Raw genomic sequence first — 20,139 nt, 5'->3', positions numbered from 1 at the left:
AGCTTATAATCACCAGAAATAAAAATTTATCAAATATCTTCTAATACTGAGATTCTATTTTTTTAAAGCTTGTTTCTTGGACTTTTTATTTTATGTGCACTGGCATTTTGCCAGCATGAATATCTGTGTGAGGGTAACAGAGAAAGGTTTGACGTATCAGCCACTGCCTAGTATCCTGCAGTTATGAGAATGCACCCGCTTTCTTACTGTAAGTTTTCCCTAGAATATTCTGGGCATTTACTTGAGAAGATGATGGTGGTTATTGCCTTTCCTTCCAGTTTAAGCATTTATACTTATAACTTACAGAAGACCAAAAAAAAAAGGTGTGTGTGTGTGTGTGTGTGTGTGTGTGTGTGTTCCAGGGCCTTGAGCATGTTAAGCAAGCATTCTACCACCAAGCTTTGAATCTCTAGCACAGCAAACAAAATTTTGAATTGGAATTCCATGTTGATCAACTGTTTGTGTGACTGGGGTAATTTGTTCTTTGCTCTGGGCCTACAGGTCTCTAAAGTTCTCTTCAACTCAAAATTCAGAGTCTGATTTGAAACACAACTCAAGATCTACTCACCACTTTGCAACAGACCACTTATTTCCGGCTCCTCGACATTTCTCATTCTAATGTAATGGGATTTTGAGGTGGAGGACCAGGGAAGTGAGTAGGTCATGAGGGTGGATAAGTGTCCTTACAAAGAGGTCTAGGGTTCTTGTTCACCTCTTCCTACAAGTGAGGACACAGCAAGGGTGAACAAAAAAGGACTCTCCAACACCACACCTGCTGGCATGGTGACTGTAGTGATATTTCATTTGTATTTTAATAAATAAAACTTGCCTGAAGATCAGAGAGTAAAACAGCCATCCTGATTAGCCTTCCAGATCAGGCAGTGGTGACACACACCTTTAATCCCAGTAGCCACACAAGTTTGCCATAGAAACCGGGTGGTCGTGGTGCACGCCTTTAATCCCAGCGCTAGAGAAGAATATAAATCGGGAGAAGACAGCTCTTAATTTCATTTTGCGGATCCCTGGATGCAGGATCGCCATTTCGGATTGAGGTAGAGGTAAGAGCCAGTGGCTGGCAGTTTTGCTTTTTTGACCTTTAGGTTGAACCCCAATATCTGTAGTTGGGTTTTTAGTAATTGTGAAGCAGGAGTTCCGAACATTCTAGCCCCTAAGAATGGTGAGAGATGAACTCTCTTGCTGTTAACCCTCGCATTTTGGTCCTTTACAGCCCTGTCAGGAGAGTGCCAGTGGAGTGAACTCATCTCCAGGCTCAGCATGGCTCAGTGTGAGCCGAATCTTTTACATTATCGAACAGAGCTGTCTGACCCAGCCTGGATTTGCCTGGACCCGCCTGCTGATCCCAGAGCAGGGCTTACCCTCCCCTCCCTACAGGCGAATGAATTACTTTTTAAGATGTGTTTGTATTTTCCATCCAGCTTCTTGGCCAAAGCCCCATTCTTTTCTTTAGGAGCTGGGATAGCTGGGCTGCTTCCCGTTTTATATTTCAATGCCTTTTGAACTATGATGAAAGGATGTTTTAAAAACTCCAATGAATCTCACAGTAATAATCTTATGAATTTTCAGGCATAATAAAGAAAATTAACTTCAACTGTTTTCACCAGCCCCTTCAGTGAAAAATGAAGAGATTGTATGGAATGACATTTGAGGCAAAGTACCACATCCAGAACATGCTGGGTCCTGATCTCTGGTTATAGATAGGGCCTTGGCTTGTCAATAGATACACTAGCTATTGTATAAGCAGCTTAGGATCAGATTCTCCAATATCACGCAGCAGGGAAGACCCTCTCTTTAAAGTGCCAGGCATGGTGATACATGCCTGTAATCTCAGTGCTGGTAGAATTGAGGTGGAAGGGCCATGAGATCTAGGACAGCCTGAGCAACATATCTGTCTTTAATATGTGTGTGTGTGTGTGTGTGTGTGTGTGTGTGTGTGTGTGTGTGTGTGCACACGTGTATACCCTACCACCTGATGGGGTATGCAATAAGTTAACATACTTTTGAAAAACAGTTCTAGTTCTTTATCAGCTAGTGCATATCTCTTTTCTGGCTATCCATGTTCCATCAGAGTTTGGTGGTGGCAATAGAGGTGATAGTGATGGAGGCAGTGGTGTGTGTGTGTGTGTGTGTGTGTGTGTGTGTGTGTGTGTGCATGCATGCATGCGTGTGTGTGGGTGCATGTACACATATGCACTTACTGGAAGGAAACCTAAGTCCTTGTAGATGATGGTCAAACCCTCTAGCACTGAATCTGCCTCAGGCTGGCTCTCCAGTTTTAATTCTGTCGGGCCTCTTTTTTTATTCAGCTGTCCAGGCTGCCTCTCCTCCCCGTCTCTGCATTTTCTCCCTCCTCCCTCTGGACGTCTGAAGCTCATTCTTGAAGAGGTTGCTCTCTTCCCATCCCCAGGTACCATTCAATGCTCTTCCGGGGAGGCTGGCCTTGAACACCCAGTGCAAAGGAGGCACTCCATTGTGCTTGTGTCTGTCTTTGAAGTCTCCACAGAACACTGCTCACTACCTAGGATCTCAATGTCTGCCTCTGGGCTCTCTTTGGAAAGCAGCCTGCTCTTTCAGGGGTTGGCCTATGATCGGTCCTTGGCAGTCATGTTTTGCGTGAACAAAAGGCGAATAAGGGCCATAAGAGAACCCATGATTCATTCTTTAAACACCAGTCGGCTTAGCTGTCAGTGTTGTGGTAAACACGGTTGGATACCACTATCTCTGCTCACCATTTTCCAGCCTAGCTTTCAGGAAGAGACACACCCAAGGCACTGCAAGTCAGTCCGTTGAATGTAGTGGCCACAGAGAACTGCAGATCTTCCTCAAGGTTCATCCCATGGTGCTGAGGTACCAAGCGCTTGCTTTTGACTTAACAGCAGGGTTGTATTAGAGCTGGATTTTGATTAAGGAGCATAACTCGAACAAGAGGAACTTTCAAAGGTAAAGTATTCCAATGCATTTCTCACCAGTCGGCATTTCATAGGAAGCCCAGTCAAGGGTTTTGCATGTATAGGAGTTGTGCTGGTAACTTGGCACCAGCTGGCGTCACTTGGGAAGAGAAGCTCAACTGAGCGTTGTTCCAATCAGATTGTCTTGTGGGCAAGACTATGGAGCATGTTCTCAGCAATGGTTGATGTGGGAGAGCCCAGCCAATTGTGGGCAGTGCCATCCCTGGGCAGATGGTCCTGGGTTGTATAAGAAAGAAAACTAAGCAAGCCATAGAGCGTAAGCCATTAAGCAGCCTTTCCCTGTGGCTCCTTCCCCTGTTCCCCTTTGAGTCCATCAGCGAGGGACTGTGATGGGACAGTAAGCCAAATAAACCATTTCTTCTCCAAGTTGTTTGTGGTCGTGGTGTTTTTCACGGTAACAGAAAGCAAGCTGCCTGTAACCATCAGTGGAATAAAGCTACACCCCAAACTCTCCATTTCCACTTTCCTGAGACCCTTTGGATCATGCGTATGCGCATGGGAGCTACATTCAGAGAAACAGTGAGAATATGGCTGCCTGGCTGGTTTCTGAACAGGTCTCTGTGGCCATGACTAATGTAAACAGCATGTGGATTGCTGAGTTTTCAGCCAACGAGACTGCCGGCTCGAAAAGACAGCCTACCAGATACCGCCTGCCAGATAAACACCCTTGATCAGTTTACAGGGCTTTCCTCAAGCTTCTGTCCGTTCCTGTAAAAGATGAATAATGTCCTCTTTAATGCATTCGGGGAGGATTAAAAGAGATAATCATGTTAGCTACCTCATACAATCTGAGCTCTGCGTTAAAATAATACATAGATTTGCTCTCCACATGGCCATGGCAAACACTCCCATCCTTTAAAGTCTGGTGGTAACTAAATATGCTTTAACTTATTAAATCTGGATTAAAGGGTAAGCTATACCTAAGGACATTTCCAGAAGCTTTTAACTGGTGAAGGGTTTGGCATATGATTAATAAGCATCTAGTATGTGCTGGGCATTACTCTAAGCATAGAGGATGGAGTGAAACATAGAAAAGCTATGCATGCCTATCTTTAGAGCTTAGTGGGCCAAATAAACAAGGAGAATGTAAATCTGTGAGGTGCAGTGGCTGGGATGATGGTAAGGCTTCCTAGAGTTTGTCGCTTGAATGGGCTTCATAGGTTCAAGTGTTGAATGGCTGGACCCCAGCTGTGATGCTGCCGGGACTTGGTGAAATCTTTGGGAGGTGACCCTGGTAGGAGGATGTAAGTCACGTCATTGTAATGTGCTCTTGAAAGAAGTATTGGGCTCGCGCGCGCACGTGCTCTCTCTCTCTCTCTCTCTCTCTCTCTCTCTCTCTCGCTCTCGCTCTCTCTCTCGCTCGCTCTCTCTCTCTCTCTCTCTCTCTCTGTTTCTCTGCCCTCTCCCCTGTGCTCTCTCTCTCTCTCTCTCTCTCTCTCTCTCTCTCTCTCTCTGTTTCTCTGCCCTCTCCCCTGTGCTCTCTCTCTCTCTCTCTCTCTCTCTCTCTCTCTCTCTCTCTCTCTCTCTCTCTCTGTTTCTCTGCCCTCTCCCCTGTGCTCCGTGCTGTGATGTTGCTTCCTACCACAGCCCCAAAGGCAACTGGGCTGAGCAGCACTGAACGGAAACCCTCAAAACCCACGAGGCTCTTCCCTTGGATCTCCCGTGCCTGTGCACGGATGTGGACCTAGCAACAGATGTGGTCCGCAGCTCAGCGGCAGAGCACTTGCCCAATATATGCGAAGCCCTGAGTTTCATCGCTAGCACCATGGAAAGCCAAACTAGGCTAAAACCAAAATGAAAGCACTAGGGTTGGAGTGTGTGAATGAATCTCCAGGGGAAATAATGCCAAGGCAGGGCACCAGCTAGACACACTCTTTCCCAGCTTGCCCCAGGCACAATGCACAGTCATGCTGGGTGCTCGGCTTTCAAAAAGCTGGAAGATGGGATGGGGAGATAGTCTGTGCTACCCCTAGAGACCAAGATGGCAGATCTAGCGAAAGGGTGAGGCAAAGGCCTGGTAATCAGACCCCTTCAAGATTAGAACTCTTCAGAGGAGTTTTGCTTTGAAGAGATGGAAGGGAACAGTCTGGTGCTTGGAGAGGAAGTGGAGCCAATTAAGAAGGTGTTTTGGATTTTAGATAAGCAAACCGCCTGCATGCAGATAGGATTCGTGGTTTCAGAGGAAAGCTTGACAGTTCAGGAGAAAGAAAGAATTTCTAGAACGAAGCCCTTCGGCAAGGGAGAAAGGGTGGGGAGGAGCGGGGACACAGGGACTCAGGGTAGCAGGGACAGGCATGCCAGTCAGTTTTCAGGTACTTTTAACAAATGCCCACGACCATCAATTTATGAAAAGAAAAGGTTTGTTGTGTGTGACTCACAGTTTTAGAGGTTTCCCTCCGTGGGGCGTTGGTGCTGTTGCTTTTGGACCTAAGAGGAGTGAGCACATGTCTGGGGGTCCACTCAGAGCAACGCTCTTCAATTAGGAACAGAAGAAGAGAAAGAGAGGGGAGGAGACCAGAGTCCGACAATCCTCTCTGAAAGCCTACTCCCCGAAGAGCCGACCCCCACAGACTCTACCTTTTAAGGGTCTCCCAACTTCCGACCGGTGCCACGCTGGAGAGTCATCCTTTAACAAATGGTCTTTGAGGGGACAGCCCTGAGCCAAAGAGCAGCTGGGCACACAATCCTTATAACAGGAGAGAAGGGAGAGCATGGCGTATGAGAGTGTGCGAACATAGGAATGTGTGTGTGTGTGTGTGTGTGTGTGTAGGGATGCTGTGAGTGTATGTACTGGTATGTGTACATTTGAGTGTCTATGCAGATGCTATAGAATAACTCATGTGTCATCCACAATGCTTGTGTGTAATGTATATTCACATGTGTGTGTTTCTCACTGGCCTGGAATTCACCAACTAGGCCAGGTTGGCCGGCGTGGGAGCCCAGGGCTCTGACTGTTTGTTCCTCCCTGGTGCTGAGATTACAGGCACACATCACGATTTTACTGGTCAAGCAAACCAGCCTAGGAATTCCCTTCTGGTGGCTTCTGTTCTCTGAGCAGTTTAGAGAGCAATGTGCTATTAATGACCCTGGAATGAGGAGCTATGGAAGCCTGAGGAGTCAGGAAGGATGATGGTCACATAAAAGAGTTCCTGTGGTCACTCATGAAGTTCTTCACCCTTGTATGGTCACACCTCATGTAAAACAGGAATGCCTGTCACCAGGGAAGGAGCTATTTGAATTTGATGTAAAGAGGAAATGAGAGCTGGAGAAACAGCTTAATCCTGGTCAGTGAAGTACTGAACACGGGAGCATGAGGACCGGGGTTCAGGTCCCCAGTGTTGTGCTGTAGAAAAAGAATCTGCACAGGCACCATGTGCCTAGAGTCCCAGCACCGCAGGACTAGAACCAGGAGGATTCCTGAGAGCACTCTGGCCAGCCACTGTGACCAAACTGGCAAGTTCCCTGTTGACTGAGAAATCCTGTCTCAAAAAACAAGGTGGAAAATGACCAAGGGAGACACGGATGTTGGCCTCCTACCTACTCACACACATGCATGCACACCCGTGTACACTATGAATACACACACAAAGAAAGAAGAACAGGAAGAACTGGGGTGGGGAAAAGAGATAACAGTATTCCTGAGAGAATGATGGGCTTTGGGAGATACGATGTCTAGGGTTAATGAGCTATATTAATCAAGAAGACTTGAAGGCCAAAGCTGAGATATTCATAATTTGAATGTTTTATTAAAACTCAGTGGGAGAGATTTAACTCATATGAAATAGGAATTTTAAATTATTCATAGCACCTGCTAATAGGAAATTTTAAATTAAAGTTGTAGGTGCATGAACTTGATTTAAATAATTCAAATGCTTTCATTAATCCTGAACATACCATGGATAGATATTTTTTTCCAAAATACTTTACATGGAAGTCTCACCCAGAGGTTTAATATCAACTCCCAGGCAGCCGTGAATGCGTCAGGAGCCCCAGAGGGAGGCAGCTACCAGGAATCAGTTCCATCTCAGGGAAGTGAAAACAACAGCCGTTAGCAATCACCCTACCAGCCAAGGTCCCAGGGATGGTCTCGAATCTCTAATTTGGACCACACTTTAAAAAAAAAAGCCAACCCTCTGTCTCGTATAGACACACAGTGTGATGGGGAGGGACTTCATGAGATAAGCTGGAAGGTACTTAGATACTGCAAACTGGCTTGGCCGTTTCTGAGCTGTGGTCTTCTGTCTTCAGCTCTGTGAGGGTTTTCCCTGTTGCATTAGTTCGCACTGTGTCTCATCCACAGGCAGAATCTGGAATCACTGTGACTGGCAGCCCAGGTCCAGAGTGACAGGCGTCCAACCCTACATCCCAGCTGGGCCAAAACTGACTGGCTGCCTGCCTCTGTATCCATTCTTCCGTCTTCCTTACTAATAGAAATACTGATTTTGATCTTGACAGGTGATGATCTAAAGAATAACAAAGGTATTCCTGCATCTCTTTTGCAGCCAATGGAGCCAAGGTTATTAAGTTTGATCCATGAGGTATTAGCAAAAAAGGCATGGCAACTTTTTAAAAAAGATTTTATTATTTTAATTTTGCATGTATGTCTGTGGACCTGTGTGTGTACCTCATGTGTACAAGTGCCCACAGAAGAGGGGGGTCAGGGCCCCTGGAACTAGAGTTACAGTCAGTTTTGGGCCATTGAGAACCATACCCCTGGCCTCTGCAAAAGCAGCAAACGCTCTTAACTGCTGAGCCGTCTCGCGAGTCCCAGGTTCAGCAAGTTTTAGGAAGCCTCCTTCAAAGACAACTGGTTCTCCTTTAGCCTTTTCTTATCTCTGTCTTCTTGGAAAAATGCTAACTCCAGTGGTGCTGTGTTGCCATCTTGGACCACACCCTAGGGATGATCAATGGTGAACTGGAAACCTAGCCAGCCGATGGAGCCAACTTTTCAGCTCTTTGGCATTTATCTCCACATCTTGTTTCCAAGGCAAAGAAACAAGTGTGTGCCTTGAATAAGCCATGACTTGCTTCCTTCTAACAAACACGCCAGCTCTTGAAGAGGTCTAAAATGAGCATCGCTAATGGCAAGATCACACACCCTGGTACCACATTATACCAACTTGACCTCATCTCTTCTCTGGTTTCCCACATCCTCACAAGTGTTCCCACGAGCCTCACCTTAACAAAGGGCAGGAGACATGCCCGAGAAGCTAAAATTAGTGAGAAATTATTTATCTCTTTTCTATCTCCTCCCACTAAACCAGAAGATGGTGTTCTCAAAGTCTGGCCCAATGGATACCCATATCAGAATCTCCTGATGTTTGGTAAATATCCATCCCACATCTGTCCCCACAAAATGTCTGGGATAGACACAAGAATCTACACGTTAAACTTGACTTCACTCAGGTTCTTATACCAACCAGGTGCAACCTCCCTTTATGAGAAGCTCATTTGTCTGCCCGTAACAATAATTTCTTTGTTTTGTAGACGTGTGTTCCCCGATGGTTTAACTTTGGAGGGGCATAAGTGTGCACAGGAATGAGCAAATGCTAGATCTGTATGTGAGTGTTCGCTCATGAATTTTTGCCTTTTCTCTCCTCTTCCTCAGTTCCATCACTTTTTTATTTTTTTGAAGTATTGGGCAGGGTTATTGTTCCTGATTTGCAGAAATGCAGTAAGTCTGAGTTTTTCTCCTTAGTGTCTGTAAAGAGCTAAGGTTTAAACTGAGCCCTTCTCACGTAGGCCCTTTATTCTCACTGGTGATCTTGGGCTATTAGAAGATGCATTTGTCTGAAGATCTAAAAATATGCCTTATTCTGAGCATCTTGTTCACTGCTGAAATATAAGTACCTGTCTCATAGCCATCCTCATTGGACCACAAAGAGAACACAACAAAGCTCAAGCCATTGCAACCAAAAACAATTGCCTCAGTGAGTCAAAATCTTTCTGTTGCAACTGCATGGAAATGTGGCCCAGACTGGCAGAGCATAAGCCAGCCTTTTGGGTCAATTCAATACAAATTCACCCAATAACAGATATATTAGATAACAGGGCAGGACACATACAGAATGAGTAAACATTGGGGCAACCTTGAGGGTCGGAGCATTTTGGGCAAATCTGAGAATACAAATCTAGCAGAGGCAGAAGGGAAAGGTCCTGGGCCGTGAGAGTCCTCAAAGTGGAAAATGATAAAGAGTTTTCTGATGAGGGTTTCACAGCAGTGGAAGCTCCTGGGTGTGCTCCGGAGGTGGACCGCATTACACTTCCGCAGTTTTCAACCGTGCCCTTACGTACAGATCATTATTAATTTGTCTTAAACATGTTTACATCCAACTTGAGAGGCTAACGTTGTTTTGGATTAGGCTTTGAAAACTTGTTTCATATATAAGCCTTTCTGATAGATGGCTCCCCCACTGCCAAAGAAACTACACAGGAAGCTGCAGACAGATGGCAGCGACAGAAGCTCCGGGGAGCACATAACAACATTCCATATGGCACTCCGTGCGAGGTTTGTGTAAATGCTTCCGACATCCAGAAACGGATTAGCCCACAGTCATGGAGAAACGAAACCTTCACTGCAGTGACCTTCACTGCAGGCCAGGAGTCCATTCCACCCAACACCCAATGCAGCAGAACAATAGAAATACAATAGACATGAGCAGAAAACCCTCAAACAAAAATGAACTAAAAACCAAGCAACCAGCTGCAGAGCCCTGAGGTCTTAGCAGATATGATAGCTTCATCCTCGGATCAACTACTGGTTAGAGAGGTGTGTGGCTTCTAGATAAAAACAGTTGAAAGTGGCGGATCTCTGTGAGTTCGAGATCAGCCTGGTCTACAAGAGCTAGTTCCAGGACAGGCTCCAAAAACCACAGAGAAACCCTGTCTCGAAAAAAACCAAACAAACAAACAAACAAAAAAACAGTTGAAAGTTCATTAACATGAGAGTCACATATAACTAGAAGTGAGAAGTGAGAAAATGAGAAAGTCTGTAACTTCAGGGCAGATAAGGCCCACTGCCTGAGAGCCCAAGAATAGGTTTTACACTTCTTAATGGATGGAAAAAGTATCAAAAGAAGAAAAAGATTTCACAACACATAAATGTGTGACACAATTCAAGGTTCTACTGGAACTTGCGATAGACTCCCAAAGGAACATTACATCCCAGGCTTGTTTGTTTCTATTTGTCTGTGGACGCCATTATGTGTCAACAGCAGAGTTGAATACTTGTAACAAAGACAGCCTCCTAAGTGCACCTAAAGAATTTACTGTCTGTCATTTGTAGCAAAGCTTTGCTGGCCTTTGTTCAAGCTCAGCTTCAGTGATTTAATAATGAGAAGCAGAGGCATGCAGCCCCGGGCTATCCTAGCTTGCTTTCTATGGCTGTGTTAGAAATCATGACCAAAACCAATTCGGTGCAAAAAAGATTTATTTGGCTTGCATGATCACATGATTACAGTCTGTCATTGAGGGACGCCAAGATAGGAACTTAAGCAGGGCAAGAACCTAGAGGCGAGAGCTGACTCAGAGATGGAGGAATTCTCATTCTGCTTGGTTTTTGTTGGCTTTGGTGTTTGTTTTGTTTGTTTTGACATAGTCCAGGACCATCTGCCCAGAGATAATGTCATCCACATCAATTATTAATCAAGATAATGCCCCCATAGATTTGCCTACAGACCAATCTGATGGAAGCATTTTCTCAATTGAGGTTCACTGCTTCTGAGTGGCCCTAGCTTGTGACAAGTGATAAAAAAAAAAAAACCTTATCCAGTGCAGGGGGCTTACATTAAAAAAGCTTCTTTAGTACTAAGGACTGTACACTTATGGTAAGGGCTCGTTCTGACTTGAATGGGGTTCCTTAGCCTATGTAATTGCCGTGATATTTGTGTGATTGTCTTCTTCCCCATTGGATTGTAACTTTTGCCAGGACAAAGACTGAGCTTGCTGTGGTCATGTTTATGGTTGTAAACATACTCCTTAAACTCCCTCTTTGTCTCTTATTTGGTGCTTCTCTGGCACTGATTCACTCACTCCACTTCAGAGAATGATTTGAACAAGACAAGTCATAGTTCTCAACTTCCTGTGAAGGTGTAGGAGCACAGATGTTGGAAGTAGGAAGTATGGCACTCCACCAATGAGAAACAAGATGCAGTTGAATGAAATAGGTGAGTGTAGGTAGAGTTTTCTTGTGCTGGCAGTTGTTCCCAAACAATCACTCAAAAACTAAATATTAATTATGAATGCTCAGCCAATAGCTCAGGTTTACTAATAGCTAACTCTTAAATTTAAATTAGCACATATTTCTTATCTATGGTTTGCCAAGTGGCTTGGTACCTTTTCTCAGTACAGCATGTCCATCTTGCTTCTCTCTGCATCTGCTGACGGCTACAGACTCCTCTGCCCTTCTCCTTCCCAACATTCTCAGTTTGGCTCTCCTGCCCAACCTTATTCTGTTCAGCTATTGGCCTGTCAGCTTCTTTATTAACCAATGAGAGTAATAAAGATTCATAGTGTACAGAAGGATTATTCCACAGCAGGTAAGTTTCGCCCTTCTCCCTTGTCTACATACTTCTTCTATAAACTGCTCACCCTTCTAAGTTTTCACCCAGCCTCTTTGTAACCTGCGGGACCTGATTAGCACCACAGCACACCACACACCTCTCTTCTTGACTCTCTTTCACCTCACCATCATGATCCTAGGCTGGTACCTCTGAGCAGCCTTACTAACTATGCGGACTGAATAATGGTTGCCTAGTCTCTCCCTTGTGTGGATGCAAAACACACCTAGTCAATCCTCTACTGCTGAACATGAAGATCATCTCTAATTTTTTCCAGGCATGAATATTTAAAATACTAATGAGTTTGGGGTTGCTCTTATCTGTAATCTCTTATCTGGTGGTATCGCATTGCTGCAGAATTATTATTTTTATCCTAAAAATAAGAGGTAAGCATCATTTGGGCTTCTGGCATTTGGTCTTCCTTGGAGATTCACTTTCTGTCACTCATTTTCAAAGTTCATGAGCTGGCAATTCTGAAGTATGTATAATTCCCAGAGCTCACCAAAACCTCCCTGAACACCCTGCAACCTTACCTGAAGTGCATCCCCAGTGCTGTCTGCCTGACAACTCCCATTTGCCCTCCAGCCAGTATCTACATAGCTTCTACCACTCTATGCCAGTCCTCTTGTAGGCAGGGCCTCTTCCTCTGTGAATCACCTCTGCTCTGAAGTATATACATCATTTGGTTGCACTTCTGCCCCCCCAATTGTCTATTATTTTCCCAAAGATATATATATATATTTACAGCAACAGCATGTTTTGCCCCACTCCGAGATTATTAATAATCACCTAAAACATCAATAGCATAGTTGTCTTTATACCAGTGGTTCTCAACCTTCCTAACACTGTGACCCTTCAATACAGTACTTCATGTTGTCGTGATCCACAATCATAAAATTATGTTCATGGCTACTTTCCAACTGTAATTTTGCTGCTGTTATGAATCATATCTGATATGAGATTTCACAGGGGTCAATGACACATGGGTTGAGAACCACTACTTTAGGGACACCAGCAGTCACCCAGCTTAACTGTGCTCAACACCCTTTTGTGAACGGCTAAAGATTTTGTGCACCAGAAATATTTTACCTTATAAATCTCAGAAGACAGCATGAATCCTTAAGAGAAGGATTGCTCGCAGGAGTGAGCTGGGCCCAGGTTTGCACTGCTGCTCACTAACTCACTGTCTTTCTGAACTTTGGCGTCCCTTTGGCCCAGAGGCCATGAAAAGACTAACCTCATGAGGCTGTCTGCAAGAATTAATTGTTAATGAATACATGTGTATTTTTTTTCTGCTGCTGGAACATGGAAAACACTTGAAAAGTATAGCCCCCACTCTTCCCCTCTCTCCACAGTTGTCTCTTGCAGTATAGATTGTGCAAATTGTGTAGTTAATTTTAATTCCAATTGTTTAGAGACCTATAATGACAACGCCAAACCCTTCCTACACGGTCCACTGAATGCCAGGCATATTATACATGCTTTATGAATGCTGAGAGTTTTTGAAGTGGATTAGAGGTATGCCTTCAGAGCATTTCTCTTTGGTGGTCTGAATTAATGTTCAAAGTAATGAAAAGACAACCTATTTCTAGATTGTTACCTTAGACAGTGAAGAAAACCATCAAAAACAGAAAGCATATGCACAGAATATGAGTTGAATCAGGGGGCTGTGTTTCAGCCACAGCAAGCAGCAGAATTTCACAGCTTTGGCCACGTGGTTCTGGCTCCACAGTGAAGGATACAAGACTGGGGTTATGGGATCTCACTCCTCCACTAAGGAAAGCTGCTGGGGCCAGGCATGTGTCAGGGATGTCATTGCATAGAGTCCCAGAGAGACCGTTATGTGAAGCTGTGAAAGTGAGGCCTGGATTTCAGTGGAGATGCCAAGCTCATGGAATACTCTAACAGGCTTTCTTTTGGGCCACCAACCAGCTCACAAATCATAGCATGGAGACTTATTATTAGTTATGAATGCTCGGCTTTAGCTTAGGCTCATTTCTTACTAACTCTTTTAATTTAACGTATTTCTCTTTGTCTACAGTGTGCCTTGGGATATTCTACCTTTCTTTCCTTCTGTATGTCCTACTCCATATCTGGCTGTTTGGTGGCTGCCTGGCTGGCCTGGGTGTCTAACTCTCTTTCTTTCTCATTCTCTCTTCTCTCATTCTCTGAGTCTAAATCTCTTCTACTATTTATTCTCTCTGTCTGTCATCCCCACCTATCCCTCTGCTGCCTAGCTATTGGCCACTCAGCTTTCTATTAGGCCAATCAGGTGCCTTAGGAAGGCAAGGTGAAACAGCAACTCATCTTTACATAATTAAACAAATGCAGTATAAACAAATGTAACACATCTTTACATTGTCAAACAAATGTAGCATAAACAAATGTAACATACCTTTAAGTAGTTAAAGTAATACTCTGCAACATAAATAAATGTAACACATCTTTGTCTAGTTAAAGTAATATTCCACCACAGAGTACAGGAGAGCTACTAACAGGGTGTGGAACCAGCCCAAGAGAGAGAAGTGTGTGGCAGTCAACAAAACTGAAAGGATTAAAAGATCTGAGGAGTGCGTTGACCTCAGACATGGAGATGCAGAGTTTGGAGTTTGCCCTGCTAGTTTTAGATCTCACTTTGGTCCAGTATTTCCTCAGTATGCTCCCTTTTGGAATGGTAATGTATATCCTGGTATGTTGGAAGTATGTGATCTACTTTTTGATTTTGATTCTACACAGAATTACCGTTAAGAGATTACATGAGTCTCAAAAGACACTTTGGACTTTTAAACAGTGTTGAGATTGCAATAGACTATAAAGACTTTTGAAGTTGAATTGAATGCATTTTTGCATTCCGCTATGACTATAAACCGATGGGAGACCAGGGAGTGGAATGTGGTGGTTGAATAAGAACAGCCCTCATAGACTCACAGATTTGAACACTTGGTCACTGGGGACTAGCATTACTTGACAGGGATTAAGAGATGTGTGGCCTTGTTGGAATAGGTGTGGCCTTGTTGGAGGAAGTGTATCATTAGGGTTTTGGGATTTCAAATGCTCAAGCCAGGTCCAGTCTGTCTCTCTCTTCTCTCTCTCTTCTCTCTCTCTCTCTCTCTCTCTCTCTCTCTCTCTCTCTCTCTCTCTCTCTCTGCTTCCTGTCCATCTGGAGGTACAACTCTCAGCTACCTCTCCAGGATCATGTCTGCTTGTGTGCCACCGTGCTTCATGACGGATGTAAGCAAGCCCCAGTTCAATGCTTTCTTTTATGAGTTGCTGTGGTCATGATGTCTTTTCACAGAAACAGAACACTGGACTGAGACAGCAATTTAAGGGGAAAAAGCTGTGTGAAGTGAGTGGCAGTCATGGTCTTATTAGTCATGAGCTAGACTTTATTAGTCAAGAGCTAGGCCCTTGGATTGCTTAGGGCCATGTGGGAGGGGGAAAAACAGGCATACACGTCTGGAGGAGCTAAGTGGCTCCACCCATTGTCATCTGCAGGGTGTTATGAGTGACTGTCCTCTGAGCCTATCATAGGACTCCACCACTTGGAGGCATTCAGCTGTGCTCTCTTGCAAAAGGATCACCCCAGCTGGGCTTACTGACTGCTCACACCTCTTGTGAAGTGATGAGGATTGTCAGGAGATCCTCGCCTGAGTAGCCAGATGCTCATCACACCTGCTGTACATCACTCTGCCTTATCTACTTGCGGGCTGGGGGAAGGACTAGAGCATGTAGGCCAGGAAAGATGAGAAGAAAGGGGCTCTATGTTTGTGTATATTGGACATCACTTATCCATGCTGGGCAAAGGCTTTCCAGGTGATTCCTACTGGGGGAAGAGCACCCACCCCCTCTAAGTAACCCCTTATCTATGTTCTGGAAGGAAGACCATAAACTCTCTGATTCCCCAAAGTAAATTTTGGCAGATTGTTCATTGGTTCGATATTTGGAACTTTAGGAGGAAGGGATGATGTTGTTTGTATCTGCCCCAGGAAGGAGTTTTAGTAAAGCAAGGATTTCTCAAATGGCACGTGAAGATACAGAATCAATAGTGAATGCCAAGCCAGGCCTTCAACCCCACACCTGGTTAACTTTTCCTGGGTACAGTCTGCAGTAGCCTGGGTGAGAACCACTGACAAGCAGAGAGAGCTGGAGCTCATTCTTGCAAAACCACTAAGTGTAATGTATAGTTTCCTAACCACCGTTTCGTCCCTTCCTCCTTTCAGCTCAGAATGGCTTGTTTGTGACAGGCAGGCAGTCTGTTATCCACCCAAAAGTCAGGCACCCACCTCATCCCTTCTAACTTTCACCGTGGAAATTGATCCATCTCAGAGATGCAATGTGGCTGGTCTGAGGTCTGTCCCATCTGCAGCCCCTGGCCACGTGCATTCCAGAACAGCTATTACTTGAATGTGACACAACACGTTTAGACTCTACAGCATCATATCTCAGTGACAAGGGAGTGGATACTCCTAGAGCCTTTGATAGTGTTGGGTAAGATGTGGGCATGCGAGCCTGTTCTAGACAGAGGTACATACGGGGGAAAGTCGGATGAAAAGTTCTTACAGAACTCGGATTCCAGATGGATAAAGCAGAAAGTGAGACTTGGTATTATTTACTTGGTTTCATGTAATAAGGCATTCACAAGATTCTTGTATGTTTATAACAAGAACACTTGACATAAACTTACTATTTCGTGCACATTGTAACAAGGGAAAATGGGTTGAGTGCTTTAGTTACTGTTTCTCACTGTGACCAAACACCTGACAAGAAGCATGTAAGAGAGGGAGGAACTATTAGGGCTGGGAGTTTGAGGGTGCAGTCTGTCAGGGCAAGGAAGGAACAACACGGTGACTGGTCACATTTCAGCCACAGCCATGAAGCAGAGAGAGATGGATGCTGGTTCTCAGCTCACCTTCTCTTTTTCACTCAACACAGAATGCCAGCCCATGGGATGGTAGCGGCCACTTTGAGGGTGGGTTGTCCCACCTCAGTTAACCCAATCTAGAGACTTCCTCCCCATGCCTGCTCGCAGGTGATCCTAGATACGGTCAAGTTAGCAATCAGTATTAACCATCACAGCATGAGAGACGAAGTAATAGCTTTCCAAGGCTGGGGGCGTGGCTCAGGTAGAGCACATACCTAGATATGTGAGACCCTGGGTTTGATTCCCAGCACTGAAAGAGTTGGGGAGCCTCCCTAAAATATCTCAACGCTAGCAGGTTAGACTAGGATTTAACAGTAACTAGTTATTTCCCAACAGGAAACTCCTTTCCTTGGGATCTTTGGATGTGCTCCATGTACTCACAAGTCTCTACATGTGGAAGAGAAAGGCAGAAAAGATGGCATGATAAAGTTTGAGACAGACCACTGGCTAACATGACTGGCTCTAAAGCTAGAAGGGGAACATCAACTCTGGAAGCCCAGTAGCTGCAGGAAGCTGGAAGAGGCACGAAAACCCAGACGACACCTTGATTTGGCTCAGAGAGACCTGTTTTGTCTGACTTCCAGAGCCAGGAGGACACGGCTTCACTTCAAACCTCTGACGTCAGGACCATTTGTCATAGCAACGACAAGGAACTAATACAGCAGGGAGGCAGGTTGCTGTGACTGCCCAAAGCCTTGTCAGACATGCCCTGTTTGTTGCAACAGATGCCACCTGGCCTTCAGCAAGCTTAAAAGCTCACTAGGCTATTCTTGCATGAGGCGAAATTCTGCAGCCACTGTTCTGGAGAAAGACACACAGTGCCCTGGTGCTAAGTGGTGCTGTCAGAACGACTTTTCCTTTCTGGAATAACTACTTGGTCACTAGCTTCCCCCTGACCTGCCTAGCTGAGTCACCCAGAGTGTTCCCAGAACACCTCTCCTAACTACTGATCAAGGTGTGGGGTGGGGCTGGGACAGAACTTTCCACATGGTTTAATCAGGGTGGAAAGCCCCTGTGTCAGGTGAGCAGTGGAGGCCTCAGCGGCCTCCGTCATCCTGAAAACTCTGGCCCTGGCGCTAATGCAGTGCAAAGGAAGTTTGCAGAGCACAGCCTCGCAGGGCTAGTTGTCCCCAACAGGAAATGTTTACACATGTTTGCAGAGCTTCTCTGTCAGCGTTGAGTAAGAGCCAGCTGTTTGCTGAAAGAATAGCCCATGAACCCTCTAACCGAGGACTCAAAGACAGACACAGAATTGTATCTTCTTTAGGAGCCCCGGAAAGTGTCTTGAGTTACTTCTAGCAGAGGAGCAGGATGGGGACAGTGTCCTTAAGGGCCAGCCACATAGATCCCCAAAGATAACAGCATGCACTGGATGGGACAGGCTCCACAGATTTCTCATTGCAAAAGGGGAAATTGGCGTTTCTGTTGTCGCATTTCCTTAGTTTCTCTGCTCGAGTGTCCCTGTGTGCATGATAGCATGGGCTCTCATGCCAGGGTATGTGTGCGGTCAGAGGACAAGTCTGCAGAGTCTGGCCCCTCCTTCACTCTCTCACGCTTCCTGGGACTCAAACTGAAGTCCCCAGGCATGCAAAGAAAGTGCCTTTAGGGCTGAGCCATCCCACCAGCCCTATAAATAGAAGTTTGATGGAAAGTTCTGGTCGTCACCGCCTTAATCTACTGATCCATTCAGTGTTAGTCACAGTAGGACACCCTGACCTTATGTGGCTCCTGATAAGATACAACATGAAGCAGACAGAGTACCGTGAAATGTTCTTACCAAAGAAATTTAGTCTAACTCTTTCAAATCTCCAGTCTTAACCTGCAGAGAAGAGAAATCGCACAGGCGAAGGAAGACGGCGAGCGGGACCAGGAGAGAGCAAGCGGGTAAGCCACAGCTGGCACGGTCTCTTCAAAGAGATACTATGGCTTTTAAACATACAACTATTTCAGCATAAAAATAAAGTTGCATAGCCAAATATGATAGCTTAGTTGTATTCTAGCTCATTTTATCTTTTATACAGAAGGAAAGAAAAATGCCTACAAAACGATGTCAGGGAATTTTCTAAGGACATTTGAGTACAGACTGTTATGACAGTCCATCTTATTTGTCGACCTGGTGGGATTTGAAATCACCATAGAAACAAACCACTACTCACAACTGTAAGGGAACCTCTAGATGGAGGTGGAAACACAAACCTTAAGGGTGGTCACAGCCATTACAGGGGCTGAAGTCCTGGACTGGACAAAAAAGAGACAGGTAGCAGGGCTCATACACTCGTCCCCCTTCCCCTCCTGACTGTGGACACCGAGTGACTTGGCTGCCTTAGACTCCTGCCGCCATGATGTCCCCACCAAGATGGACTGCGCACTGAAACTGTGTGCCAAAATAAATCCTTCCATCCTTAGACTGCTTTCGTCAAGTGTTTTGTCCTAACAATGAGGAAGGTAATTAATACAGACAGGATATTAAATGATATTAGAGATCTGTCATGTGCCTTGAGTGTGATACTGATATCACGTCATGCTGAAGAACTTCCTCTTTTTAGAAAAACTAGCTAGGGACCAAATGTCTCAGCGTCTGAAACTCATTTTCAAATGTTTCAGCAAAATAAAAACGCGTGCACACACACAGACCCGTACAAGCAAAGCAAAATATTGCCAAAAGGCTGTCAAACTGTTGAAGACGTGGTGGGTAACATTGCACTCCTCCTTTCAACTTCCTGGGTATTTGAAACGATTCCCACAAAATCTGGGGAAGCAGTATCATCATAGCCTTCTGTGCCAGAAATGGCTCCTCCAAATTTGGTCTCCGGGAGGGCTTGAGGTTGGCACCATCCTGGCAACGTTTTCTTCTGAAACTGTCATTTCCTGAAAGTGTCCACCCACACGGAGGCCACCTTCATGGATGGCTTCCTTCTCAGCCTTGACCTTATGCTTCTAACGTTATTAAGATGGCTTTCACAAGGCTCATCTGAGGAGCTGGGACACCCTCCAAACCCCGGATGGAGTTAACAGATTCCTTAACACAAGTGTCCCGGGACCTTCTTGTTGTTACATGCACAGTCAAGAGAACAAATATTGGTTTTGTATATACACAATCTAATTGATGTTTTCAAAAATAGCGCACTATAATGTGTGTTCCAAAATGTTACCCCCTGGGCGACACAAGCCAGCCTAGAAATCGGCGTTGTAGGCTCACCTTCAGGCCCTGCTTCACATTCGTTCTCGACACTCCGTGCCTTTGTCCTTGAAGTAGAAGTTTGATCTGTGAGCCCTCGAATGTCACCAAGAATCACATAAAGAAAATAAGCCGGCCACAACCGGGAAGTCCTTCTAGCCAGACACTAGAAGGATTAGGAAGGTTGATATTTATTTTCTTAAATTAACTGGCTTTAATTGTCACTCATTTAAAATAGAGTTCAAACTTTGCCGATGTTGGTGTGACTTGAAACCCATAAGGGAGGCTACTTGGGTGGTCCATTGCCCCCTTGGAAACAAACATCTAAACTGTGAATCTGGAGTTTGTCATTTTGCATGGAACAGCAGCATAGCTACCACATCAACTCTAAGGCATAAATGCACTGATCCTTGCAAGCTGCTTAAAACAGGGCTTGGTCTTTGTCTTAGGAACCTGTCTTTCTATTGCTGTGAAGAAACACCATGGCTATGGCAA

The sequence above is a fragment of the Microtus pennsylvanicus genome, chromosome 12 (genome assembly GCF_037038515.1).
Source record: "Microtus pennsylvanicus isolate mMicPen1 chromosome 12, mMicPen1.hap1, whole genome shotgun sequence".
Lineage (NCBI taxonomy): Eukaryota > Metazoa > Chordata > Mammalia > Rodentia > Cricetidae > Microtus > Microtus pennsylvanicus.
This window is presented reverse-complemented; position numbering follows the sequence as displayed.